The sequence below is a fragment of the Salvelinus alpinus genome, chromosome 5, assembly GCF_045679555.1.
Source record: "Salvelinus alpinus chromosome 5, SLU_Salpinus.1, whole genome shotgun sequence".
Classification (NCBI taxonomy): Eukaryota; Metazoa; Chordata; class Actinopteri; order Salmoniformes; family Salmonidae; genus Salvelinus; species Salvelinus alpinus.
In genome coordinates, this window is record NC_092090.1 from 45,123,425 (window position 1) to 45,135,085 (window position 11,661).

Below are 11,661 nucleotides of genomic sequence, written 5' to 3' on the forward strand. Positions count from 1 at the left end.
ATCCTTCCCTATGTTTGTGTTATTCCCTGTGTGAAGCAGTTGGCAGGACTACCAGTGCTAGTTACAGCACGTGGGACTGACCTCTGGTAACCCTTTTTGTTTCTGGAGTAGCAGAAAAGATCATGATTCAAACTGCTTCTGAACCTGTATTTCCCTGCTAGTGACCTCATAATGGCGGTCGCCAGTCATTCCAGAATTTTCCTGATAACATCTTTGTCATTCTCACTGCCCTGAAAGGGTTCTGTGCAGCTGCACCATGTTCTCACTGATTACCGAGGGGAGTTTTTTTTCTTCTCTTCTCTCGTTCTGTAATAAGGGAATTACTGCACTTTGGGTTCCTGAGCAATATGCTTCACCTGATCAGTCAGATGGTTTGACTGTATCTCAAAAGTTGTATTTTATTTGGGTGAATAGGCCTCATACCGACATATATGCTATTGAAAATCCAATTAAACTGCCCGATTCTGTCCCTCTATTGAATCTCAAGCTGTCACCCTTATAAGTAGTGTGGCGTCTAGAAAGTTGAAGAATATTGAACAAAAAGATTTCGTTCACCATCCAGCTGCTGATTGTGGATCATCTTTCACGTCTTAAGTCTCGGCACCATAGTTACTAGAGCAGGAGCGAGGAAACTGATCCAGGAGCAACTGTCGAGGGGCAGGTTTAGTCGCCACCTACTTCTCCACCCTTCCCCTGTTCACCTGAAGGCTTTAGCTAACCTGCCTCTATAAGCCCTAATGATACATGTTGGCCCCGGTCCGTTCTCTCACCCCTTTCACCAAATGCGGGAGACCTGCTTTTACAGGACCTTTTGAAGCTGCCGCACCTGGTTGCGATCTTATATTTCGCTCAGGGAAAAAACGTTGATTTATATAATTAAAGGGATTGGGATGGGAAGAAAGAGCCTTGCGACTCCACAGGTCTTTATTGTGTGGTATTGGGCCATTCTCACCCTCTGTGAAGCCACAGGAAGAGAATAGAAGGAGATGTCCCTTCGCCACCATATACCCTTTACCCTTTACTTTGAGACCAGAAGAACCATATCTGGACACGGGAGAGGTATGACCTACACCACATATCACCTCCCCTTTACCACGTACTGCCTCACAACTCTGTCACCACATCTTCCAGGTCCTATCTGAGGTCTCCCTGACTGTAATTACTCAGCCGCCCACCAAAAGGACCGGCCAGCCTGGCCGAATTGGCTCCTTTCTTCTGTTCAATGGCTGCCTGTCTGCCCTACTCTGAGTGGGAGCAGATGCACCTGTCTTGTCAGGCCCTGCCCAGCTCCTTTCTCTGCCTGGAGGAGAGGCGGAGCTGGGGCTGGTGCCCACTCAGGTGAGAGGGGCCGTTGATCTGGGGCATGGTGCACCCTGGCAGCCTCCTCCAACACCTGCCAGCCAGGTGCCACTTTATCGCTTCGCCGCCCCCTCCCTCTCGCTTCTGTTTGTCCGGTTTCACTCCCCATAAAGGATAAGGAGGGCTGTAAACAATAAGGGAGAAAAGTTCAGGACATTCCACTTTCAGCCTGTCTCACGACCCAGCCCATCTTTAGCAAGCAGCAGCTGGTTCTCACTCGCCCACTTTCTCTCTCTGTCCCTCTCCCTTTCTCTCTCTCTCTCTCTCCCTCTCTCTCTCTCTCTCTCTCTCTACCTCTCTCTCTCTCTCTCTCTCTCTCTCTCTCTCTCTCTACCGCTCTCTCTCTCTTTCTCTACCTCTCTCTCTCTCTCTCTCTCTCTCTCTCCCACTCTGGGTGTGTGAGGGAGAGAGAGAGGTGCATTGCTTTGATCAATACTCCCAAGTTGCATAACACCATAAGAAGCATTTTAGTTGAAATGACTAAGCATTAGCTACAGATATTTTATTGAAGTGCCCTTTTCAGTGATTGAATACTCAGTCCAAAAACTCACAAGAGTACTTTCGTCAAGTTTCTTCCACACTTTATGGCAGAGCAGACTTCAGAAGAAACTGGATGCTGCTCAAAGCACTTTTGGTTGCCAGCCTAATGACATGAAAAGAGATTTCTGCAAACACTCCTCTCTGTGTCTGGCACTGTAACTCTCCAGTAATAAATTAACTTGTGGCCAAAGTGCGGAATGCATTCTTCAGCAGCGGAAGCAATCAGTCTGCCCGTACTGCCCTTTCTCTCCCGCTCAATACACTTAGAGAGCAGGCTCATTAGCATACAGGTGAGAAGAAGAAAGCAGGTCTTTAGAAAGGAAACAGGGAACGACCAGGGCGACGATTGTCGAAGTAAGAAGCAAAGGTGTGTTTTTTCTGGAGACTGAATGTGGGGGATTTTCACTCAAAAAAAGGTTTAGGTCAACATTGGCATGTAGACAGAAGCCAGCAGCTGTCCTCTGGGCTCTGTCTGTAGGAGGCAGGGCAGCCATTAGTCTCTGTCAGAGCAGAGCTGCTCTGGGGAACTTCCATACTTAATGAGAGGGATCTCACCGCTAGATGGCAGTAGTTGCTTCCTAGATGCGACAAGTCCTAGATGCAACAGGTGGTGAATTCTATGAGACTATCTTACCCCCGCTTTTTCTATGAAGAGAAAACAAAGGGCTTGTAGTTTCTGGAAGTTTTTAAGACCTAGGCCTACAGTGTTACCAGTTTTATCAGGCATGGTGTGCAAACATGAACATGAAAAAAGTCCAGTTCCCTGTTGTTGGACATAGCTGGCTGTATGGTCATGCTGTTTGGTGGACCCTGGTTAAATGGAAGGACTGCTCTGCATTGCTATGATAATGATGAGGTTATCATATGATGTCCATTATGGCCCAGCTCTTATCACCCCTACATCAGCGGCCCCTACTCCCATCCCAATCTTGTTCTGATTTCTCCGTGATCCACCATGTCAAAGTGTCTCATGTTTTTATTAATGCTGATTGACCCCTATTTGGATATAATACCTATCTACCTACTCTCCATATAAGGGCCTATTGTTCATCGTCCACATTCTTGTGTGCGTGTGCGTGCGCGCGCGCGAGTGCGCCCGTGCGCGTGTGTCTGTAGAGATGAGGGGGAGCCATCTCCTGTGGGCAGAGTTGTACTTAGTTGCGGTGAACGTGAGAAGGGTCACTGATGTGGCGTCTTAAGTTTCCTGGTAATCGCTCTTGAAGGAAGTGTTCAGAGTTTCCCACAGAGACAGGACAATGAGTCTAGTCTTGCTTGGTGGAACGCGGCTACCTGCCACCCCTCTCCCTCACTCCCCCCCCAATCTCTCAAATCATCCTTCATTGAAAGGGAGCCTACATATGATCAAAGATCAAGTCTCTTCGCGGACGGTATGTAGTGGATACCGTTGGAATGGAACTGTTTCCATTGGCTTTAATAGATCTACAACCTGACCGTGAAAATGTCCGAAGCAGTTTCAGGGATTTTTAGGGAATGCGATTTCTTAGTCATGTTTTTGCACCGGTTATACGGTAGGTGGGGAGAGTTCCACCTAGTGAATTCAGATGTGTTTCAAAACGTAGCGTCGTAGTCCTTGATGAACCACTTTTATTGTTCTGAGTGTGGTGTCGTTTTGGCACGACTGTAGCCTACCCAAGTGCCTTGAGGAAATGTGGTGGGATTGGCCCGGATGAACGCGTGTGTTTTTTGGCATATTAGCGGACCCATCCTGTTAAAGCGAAGGATTATTCTCCGCTTTAAGCCCATGTCACCACTATTAATGACTGTTAGTGGTTTAGATGCGCTCCAATACGTTTTCTTAGAGGCTGACGGAACCACCTAAGCTCATTACAGTCCCGTGGGCAGCAGTGTGGTGTCTAGTGGTCGACCCTGTTGACCCCTGATGGTCTTGGGGTCAACGGAGGGGGTGCCATACAATGAGGCCGACATGATAAACATGAGCTCCCAAGGGACAATGCTAACAGTTCTCTATTCTGGGTCTATACCCCTGTGCTAGAAATTGAAGGCATCCATCCAACTTGATTTCATTGATGACCCGGAGAAGGAGGGAGTCTATGGGAATCAGGGGTGAAGTCGGGTGAATGGTTGGTGTGGAGATGGGGAGCTAAGGAACAGACATCCTCACTGCAATGTCCAAGCTGAGCTCCGTGCTCTGCTTACAGCCCTCTGATATGACTTGGCTGCAAAGTCCAAACATTGTCCTGGCCTCCAACCTTAACCCTTGTGACCGATAGTCTTCATGGCTCTCCCAGGCAGGGCAGACCACCACCACGCCAGGGATGTGAGAAGTGAAGTGGGGAAAGCAATGAGCTTGGACGTCGCGGTGCGAGATGTTCTGGTGTGGATCTCGGGTGGATGCGGACTCGTCGGAGAAAGGGAGAGCTGGAGATAAAAGAGGGTGAAAATGATGTCAATGAAACAAATGAGAATAATGAAGAGGAATAATCTCGTGGAAAAGAAAGCTCCTCGTAGTCTGGATGGATGAGCGAGGGAGGCGGGAGGGGAGAGGAGGGCAGAGAGACAGGGTGCTGAAGAGACGGGGGCTCCTCACTTCGCTCGTCTGCTCGATTAGCACGGTGTGCAGTATTTTAGCGCCCCCCCCCTCCTCGCGCATGCCTCACACAGTTGCCATCGTTAGCGGCGGCAGTAGCCTGTCAGGCGCTCTGGTGTTCAGTGCAGGGCCTCCTTTGTGCCAAGGTGGGGAGGGTGCTGGAGGGAGGGATGGAGGGGGGAAGCAGGGCCAGCCGGCGGGGCCTTGCAGCTGTCGCGAGGGTCGGCCCATGGACGCCTGTGATCAGCCAGCCGTGAAATCTGCCCTGAACAGCTCTGCATTCAGGGCACAGGCAGACCCTGACCCAACCACACACACACACACACACACACACACACACACACACACACACACACACACACACACACACACACACACACACACACACACACACACACACACACACACACACACTCACACTCACAGAACACACACACCCTCTCTTTGACTAAACCTTCCCTTTACTAGTGGGGGCTCGAATGGCGCCGACTATTAGTTGCCCCTTTTCTGTCAATAACCCTACCCCCCTTCCTATTCTTGATTCCCTTTAACTTGGCCAAAACAGGCAGCTAAATACACTAGTAACAAGTTAAAGGAATGTAACTTCACTTCTCACTGAGGGAATGACTTGTTCAGACACACTTTTTAAAAGTTTAAAAAGGATGGAACTGGTCTGTGCAGTGCATTTCATAACTTGCGCTAGATATCACGTTTCTCTTTACAGAGAGATCGGATCATAGTTAAGATAAGGATTATGCCCTCTCTCACCCTACTATCACCAGACTGATCATCAATGGCCCAACTGTTGCATGGTATGCTGGGAAGTCTTGTAGTGGAAATTTACTGTGACCTCAGCAGGCAAATGTTGGATTTGCATAATGGGTGTCGGATGGTGATTGGTGGAGCGGGGGAAATCCCTAAAGGTATTGAAAGAATTGGATGTCTGAACAGAAGCAAATACATTTATGTTTGGACCACTTTCATTACGGTTGCACGACAGTCGCGCAACAGCCTTTGCAATTGTTGATCAATTATTTATTTATGTTTGTTCATTTATTCCGTTGATGATAATGATGATTATGACCGCGCAACGCTTGTGAATGATGTCATGTGTTGCCATTGGCATAGGTATGAATTATCCTTAGGAACCATAACCCTTTTTCTTTCAAATTGCTAGACTCTCCGTATCCATAGCAAGCCGAAATCGTGACGCTCTAAACAGGACCTGGTGAATAGTAGGTGGGTGTGACATCTCAGGATTCCATCAATATGATGTAGCTTAACAATTCTGTGATCTGCGCTGGCCTGTATATTTGGAAGGCACCCATCAGACTCAGGTCTGAATGGAAGAGAGGGAGGCTAGCCCACCCAGGCTGCAGAATGGTTCACGGATGAGTCCTGTGCCCTGTGACCTGGCTTCTTGGCTCTAAGTTGGAGGTTGGATCTTGGATGGGAACCCAGACGGCTGCTCCTGCCATAGCAATGGAGGACACCCCCCTCCCTCCCCACCTCCGTCCCCTCCTCTCCTCTTCTCCCCCCCCCCCCCCCCCCCCCCATCCAACCCCCTTCATCCTTTCAAGTCGTGCCAGAGCAGAAGTCTGCCCTCTGCACTTGGGGTTATTGTCTGCCACTTCCACTTCCTCTTTTCTCTCTCTTCTCCTGTCCTGGAGACACCACTGTGTGGTGACTACACACACACACCACCTGTGCTGCTTCTCCACTTGCGTGGTTCAACGCGTGCCTTCAAGGCAAGCCATTGCATTTACTGCAGTGATCACCGTGAGACTGTGACATTTCATATTGTTGCATTTATTCTATGCAGTATGTGTGGTCGTTGATCACGTTGATAAAGTCTGAGGTGAAAGAAGGATTCTCTAAGGTCAGTGGACATCTGTGTCGGTAGGAAAGATCGGCCAGTGATAGAGAACATGTCTCTGCAGGCAAGAGAACTCGACCTGGAGCTTCGAGAGAGAAGTGGATGGACCAGTGGGCTACACAAGTCATATTTTGTTCTGGAAGTTCTTCTGTAGACTCAACTCCCAGACAGGCTTATAATGATTTTCTTCCTGAAATTCTTATTTTTACTCCTTGTTGGAACTAAACAAACACAGCTAGTTGACCTCCACATCATAATGAGGCTGGCTGTCCTGCTTCCCGGATGCCCTGTTGCTCTGCACTTTGTCTGTTTCACCTCTGAATCAGTCGCACATGAAGAACCTTTTGACCGGTGACCTTTTACAATGACATTCCAATCTCTCCCAGAGCTCCAGAGCCCCTGGCCAGGTCTACATCAGTCCTGAGCAGTAGGACTGCCGGTCATGGGTTATCTGTTTTGTGTGTTTGGTGAGTGGGCGGTTGCTGGTGTTTATTTACTGTTGACTCCGTTTATTTACTGCCCGCCGGGCAGAGAGAGCAGAGGCCCCTGGTTCTCACCCTAAACCCCTACACCCCTACACTATCCCAGCCCTATGTCAGGTACTCAGCCCCCAGGCAACTCGGCTTTGCTCTCCATGACTGAGTGAAATGAGGTGGGGGGGGTTGGGGGTTTGAGAAAATAATGGTTAGCCGTCCCCCGGCTTGTGGTTTACCTCATACTGCTCATGGGTCAAACGGGTCAGTGGAATGCTGGGATAGGTGTTTCTTTCTCAGATCGTCATAGAGATAGCAGAGACACTTAGAAAAAGGAGTCCCAGTCTATATGTTTGTTTTCCTGGAGCTTTGCTCCCTGCATGCGGTCACATTGACAAGGCAGTGTTAAGCTTACAATTTATGTAACGGTACCTATGTTCTGGAAGCCATTCTGGATGGATCCCTCATGACTACGTATATACTCCGCTTAGCTCTCCCTTCTGTTGCTATGTGGTAGAGCAGAGGTAGTCACATTTAAGCGTGAAGGTCCGGAGTATTGATGGTTGTCTTTCCACCCTGGGAGTTAATTTATTGATCCATGTCACCGATTGGCCAGACAGTTCCTTCATCTGAAGCCCCAGGGTTGGATCAATTCCTGATTAGGATGAAAGAATGGAAACCAGCATGAGTCAGACCTCCAGGCCTGGAACTGAGAGAGGGGTTAGCATGACCTCCAGGCCTGGAACTGAGAAAGGGGCTAGCATGACCTCCAGGCCTGGAACTGAGAAAGGGGCTAGCATGACCTCCAGGCCTGGAACTGAGAAAGGGGCTAGCATGACCTCCAGGCCTGGAACTGAGAAAGGGGCTAGCATGACCTCCAGGCCTGGAACTGAGAAAGGGGTTAGCATGACCTCCAGGCCTGGAACTGAGAAAGGGGCTAGCATGACCTCCAGGCCTGGAACTGAGAAAGGGGTTAGCATGACCTCCAGGCCTGGAACTGAGAAAGGGGCTAGCATGACCTCCAGGGGCTAGCTGGTGATTTGACAGACAATGTCATTTTTGGAACCATCTTTGTGTATGGGCTTCACATGACAGCTCTGAAACTGAAAAAACACCTGAATATGTATACAATGAACTGATCTGAGAAAAGAATCTCAATGTCGACAGGCTGTTTTCCCTTAACGTTATCAGGAAAGTCAAAACAAGGACTTTAAATCACACCCCCATGGGTAAACTCTATGTACTAGTGCTATACTTTATTCAAGATAAGGCTGTTCTTCACACTGCTGACAGATTAGTGCACTCAACACCTTTCACAGCAGATGGTTATGACTCGTCTCCCCTCAGACGGAAAAGCCAGTCACGCAAGGTGGGATTCTTTTGTGATATTTACACAGTATACTTAGAAAGTATACTCAGACTACAACATCTGTTGGAGAAAGGCTTTGGTGGCCCAACAGGGAGATAGCTACAGTTGATTTTCCAGTTGTGTGTTTGTTTTACAAACACACAACAGTCTGTCCCTCAGGCTGTTCCGAACCCGGACACCTCTTCAAGCAAGATACAGTGGTGGACAGAAAAGGGGATTTGAAGTGATAGAGGAGAGAAAGGACCCAATTGTCTCTGCAGCCCTCTTCTCCTTCCCTGTGACAGCCCTGCGCGCCTCTGGAAAGAGAAAGGAAAGAGATATAGAGAGAGAGAGAGAGAGTGCGAGCGAGTGAGAGAGCGCAGTTTCGCTGTGCAGCTGCTCCTCTGGATGATTTTGGATTACATCAGCAGCCGAGAAGAAAGGAGAGAAGGAGGGATCGAAAAGGGGGCACAGGGAGAAGGGTGTGAGGCACACTCCACAAATCAGGGCTCCTTTCTGAAGGGAGCAGGAGATTGCTCCGGAGTTCCTCTTGACAGAGCTAATCATTGTTAGCAGGCTGAAGTGGCAGCGATGAATAGTGCTGTGGACTGTGCCCCCCCCCCACAACACCACCACTGCACCCAATTCCACTGCCTCTGAGTAGTCTCTATAGGCTGGGTTTGTGAGCAGCATACAATCACATTCCTTAGCAGGACTGGCTGTATTTCTCCTCTAGGATTAATAGATTCACATGTTTGTGGGAGAGGGAGAGAAATGTCAATAAAGTTAAATATTGGAGTAGTTGATAGGAATTCATCTGTATCTTAGACTAGTAGTGATTACATAATATCTTGGTGACAGACAGAGACATCTGAGGTTAGTGGTTCCATTGCTGTTATTTCTACCATGTTCTCCGGTGTGCTCGTGGTAGTGCTGGTGGCCCTGATTCTCTTTAGGAGGATCATATGGCATACTGTCTGCCTTGTTATCGGGGACAAGATGCTTAACAGGCCCGCTAAGTCCAGAGCAGCCACACCGGCTCTTCATCGTATTATTAATAACAATAATAGGCAGTTGAGCCATGATGAAGATGAGGAGGAGGAGGATGTGTTCTCATAACTACTATGGCTTTGCTGGAAGGCTTTCAATTTCACTCACTGACATATGTGGATATTCTGTGTGCATTAGCCTATGTATTCTCACAGTGAGGTAATAAACATGTCTTAATTGTCGAATGGTGTGTTTTTTCTCTCTCATTGGTGTGTCTGACTGTGTGTGTGTGAGAGCGAACGGGGCGACTCACTCTTTGTTTCGTCATTGTGTGGACACTATTTAATTGCAGGCCGAAAACTATTTATTGAGTAAAAAAAATTAAAAATCGGAAGAAATAAAATGTGTCATGGTGTTTTCCCTAGCAGAAAAAAATGCTCCCTGAAACAGAACATTAGCTTATGTGCAGTATAGTACAATAACGGAGAGTTGAATTACACACGTTGGTCTTTTTTTCCCCATGCTCTCACTTAATGGCCATCTCAAGGGAAGGTTTGCTGTGATCACAGAGCTATGTGTCATTGAAGACTATTTATATTGGTGAAAAGCACCAGTAATGTATTCTGGGCTTTGTTTGCTGAAAACAAGACCATTGCATCACTGTGGAATCATTTATTTTATTGTTACTTTATTTGGGGATATTTTTAGAAGGTCAACTGGTCGCAAGGTCTCTGGTTTGTTGTAGTCTAGCAGGAACCAGCAAACAATGCAGTGCAGTTTCAGACAACCTAGAAATAGTCAAATAACAATGGTGCAAAAGAATGGCGTTCTGACACCTAGCCAAAATAAAGATGATTTAATTGACTTCCCTGGTGCGTCTGAGAAATAAAATGGTGCTGTAATACATTGGCATCCCGTTGAGCATCCAGTGGGCCTGTGGCTCTGGGTGTGTGGCCACTCCTGAGCCCAATTACCAGCACAAGCTTCGTCAACTGGAATCATATACGAACCCTGACATTCTGTTCAATCTCTGAACACTCACACAGTGGAGCTGGGGATGTTTTGTAAGGCTGGTTTATGATGAGGAAAATGGATGTTTGATTGTTCGGGCCCTGTGAAGCAAGAGCTGGAAAAAGACGTGAATCAACGCATGAGCGGAATGTTATACGTGACACAAAGAGAAGTGACACATTTATGAGGAGGTGACTGGGAAAGAATGACCCTTTTCTACTGGAAGGGTCCTCTGCCTTAAATCGGCTCTTGGCCCGCATTTCTTACTCATTTGTGCTGAAATGGAACCATTGTGTTAGTCCCCTTGTTTATGACTCTTTTTTTGTGACTGTTGTTTTGTTACTTGTAAATGAGGGCACAGCCCCTCTTTGTGTGATAGCTCTGCCCCGAACGAACAACACAGTGGGGTTGGGGATTGTGATGTGGAGGGTGTGACTACATACAACCTCTCCCTCAGCAGATCCTTGTTGTTGATAGAGGTTTAATGGCACATTTATTAGCCCTCAAAGTCAAGGGCAGGGAGATTATATCTCTGCAATATGGGGTGGTCCATCAGTACACTTGCGCTCATTGTTCCTGCCGTTCTGTCTCTCAGCTTGGTAAGTAATGTTCCCACTGTTCAGTTGTAGAAGAGGAGGGGTGACTTCCTCCACTAGCTGGTAGTGTGTTAGGTATACGGAAAGGCTGCGACACGCATGCATGCACGCACGCACACGCGCACACACACACACACACACACACACACACACACACACACACACACACACACACACACACACACACACACACACACACACACACAGTGTGAATGCATCTGGGCCCCATGATCAACCTGTGTGACCCCTATGAATTCCTGCCAGTGTTTGTCTTGCCAGAGGTGCGTGGACATAGGGATGGCGGCTATCAGCACAAAGTCACACGCCATGTTTACAGAGTTTCGCTTCTGCTCCAACCCAGGATGAAAACAGGTAGGGGAGGGAGAGTGGATGGATTTACCAGTCTGCAGGGACGTAGGCCTTCCCATTGGAATACCAAAGGCATGTCTGTTGACCACTCCAGCCATATTCCAGCTAAAAGACATTGTCAACTTTCTTCTCGTCTACATTCCCACATTGAACATATGCACGATTAATACATTTATAGTATCAAAATGTCTTGCAAGGTGACACTTTTTTTTTTACAATGCTGCTACTTGCTGTTTCTTATCTATTATCTATGCATAGTCACTTCACCTCTACCTACAGTACATGTACGTATTACCTCAATTACCTCGACTAACCTGTATCCCCGCACATTGACACGGTACCAGTACCGTATATTGCCTCGTTATTGTTATTTTATTGTTGTTCTTTTATTTTTTTACTTTAGTTTATTTAGTAAATCATTTTTCTTAACTCTTATTTTTGTTAAAACTGCATTGTTGGTTAAAGGCTTGTAAGTAAGCATTTCACGGTATTCAGCGCATGTGACAAATATAATTTGATTTGATGCTATA